This window comes from Aplysia californica, unplaced genomic scaffold (assembly GCF_000002075.1).
Source record: "Aplysia californica isolate F4 #8 unplaced genomic scaffold, AplCal3.0 scaffold00265, whole genome shotgun sequence".
Lineage (NCBI taxonomy): Eukaryota > Metazoa > Mollusca > Gastropoda > Aplysiida > Aplysiidae > Aplysia > Aplysia californica.
The window spans coordinates 508,111-510,231 of record NW_004797535.1 but is presented as its reverse complement, the minus strand read 5'-3'; the positions used below and the strand labels follow the sequence as shown (position 1 = coordinate 510,231).

General features: G+C 36.8%; 1 protein-coding gene across 1 annotated transcript in view; it reads left to right on the top strand.

The window, feature by feature from the left end:
- Positions 1-324: 324 nt before the first annotated feature.
- LOC101847197 (dipeptidyl peptidase 1) overlaps positions 325-2,121 on the top strand; it is a gene marked incomplete in the record, with an annotated part of 9,890 nt that continues 8,093 nt past the window's right edge. Inside the window, 1 exon segment of the mRNA XM_013083965.1 lies at positions 325-393.

Below are 2,121 nucleotides of genomic sequence, written 5' to 3'. Positions count from 1 at the left end.
CTCTCTTTCTTTTTTGTGTTTGCTAATTTCTTGTAGCACTTCTAGTCTTCGACACTTCTTTGACCAAATTGGGTTGCAATTTGCCTCAAAACACTTACTAAAACAAAACAGCGCTCCAATTAATCAAACTAAAAACATAACAATAATGAATAGCACGTGCGAAATGGCTGTCGTATCTCAAAGCACAAGACAGGATAAGTACTGTGACTGCTACTTGAGGGTGATAACAACAGTATTGGCAATCTGATTTTAACATATCAAAATACAATAATCAATATGCATCGTGGTCCAATCTGCATTTACAAATGGTATGTATGGTAAAATCTAGACCTCGTTCAGTTAGTCTCATTCAGTAGACTGACATTAGCATAATACACCTGGATAAATCAGCCTGTGAGTTTACCATAATGATTTTTTTGTTTCGATTAAAAGTCGTGCTAAGTTCTGTGATGTTATACAATATAATACAAGACTGCTTGAAAATAAAGCGTTTATCTTATTAAGATTTTAATGAATCCTTGAATCTGGAACTTCGAAACTGAAGCATTCTACATTATAATTATTAATTAATGTAATTAAAAATGTTGGTATCAGTAATATAGATAAGTACTGCTAGTTTAAGATTTTCGGAATAACTCGAGATCTTGAGTACTTTGAGGATTATTACACATGCAATATCAGAATTTTCTTTATAACGGCAATCATCATCATCATCATCATCATCATCATCATCATCATCATCATCATCATCATCATCATCATCATCATCATCATCATCATTGGCTTTTGCACTATAAGAAAACATGCTAAGTTGGTGGAGACTTGAGCATTTCTGAACTGAATTTTTATAACATTATAAAATATGTTCGACTTTTCGTCCTTATGGGCTTCTTCAGGAACGTAATTTAAAAAATAGCAACACTGTGGTAACAAAATATACTTTAATTTATAGCATGATTCGCATAGGTGCATGCGAGCAAAATATAGCGGAAAGCCTTTAGAAAAGAAAAAGCTATAGTTAGTTATAGTATCAATGATCAATGTATGTACTGTCATATAATTATGGTAATAATAATTATTATAATTGCTATTGTAATCATCATCATTATCATCATCATCATCATCATCATCATCATCATCATCATCATCATCATCATCATCATCATCATCATCATCATCATCATCATCATCATCATCATCATCATCATCAACGTAACATTAATTTGTTGTTGTTTCCGGGCCAGATCGTCGAACAAAAAACAAAACAACCCCCCCCCCCAACACAATAACCCACCCCTTCCCCCATCTGTGGTCCTTGTTATCGCTGCGCTCATATCATTCGCCCCTACACTAAGTTGCTAAGAATAATAATATGAATAATATTATTTATTTATTAAGATTAATCATGGTAAATTACTTCAACTGAAGACACGATATCAGAAGCAGATGAAATAAGGAGGTAAATACAAATGCGTAAGCGATTAAGTAGCGATGATCACCACTATCTACATATAAGCAGTAGACACTCTAATCTTTTTGTTTTTTTGTTTGTTTAGTACGAGTAAGAGTTTTACATTTCTGCCAACACCCCTTAACCTCTTTTGCCCCTCCCCCTCCTGGGCTCCTAGCTCTTTCTGCAGCCTTTCTACTGCATCTCCTTGGCCCCTTCTTACTGCTGTCTTTCAGCCACACCCCCTGATCTTGTGGTAGGTAAGATCTACATCTAACCTTCTCTGAGAAGGGCGAAAATCTTGGAGATCCCGTTTGCAAGTTGCGCGCGTTAAAATATCCATTGAATACCCAAAATCGACAAGAGTAGGCTTAAGCTGCCACCCTGGCAAAAATCAAACTTTCCTACTTTCTGAAAATGTTTGGAGGGTCCCGCGCGCTCATATGACCTAAGGCAGTTGCGAGCAATTACCCCCCCCCTCGCAGCTACCACCATATCCTTGAACAGCAATTTAAGAAAAAAACCCAGCAATGCACATACCCAAATGATCTGTCAAGCAAACACAGAACGCATACATTCGGACATGGAGATACATCATAGTACCATAAGCACAAATGCGCCTTCATTACTTGGGTCACCTCCCGTAGAAAAGAGGGGGAAGGGCTGGGAGG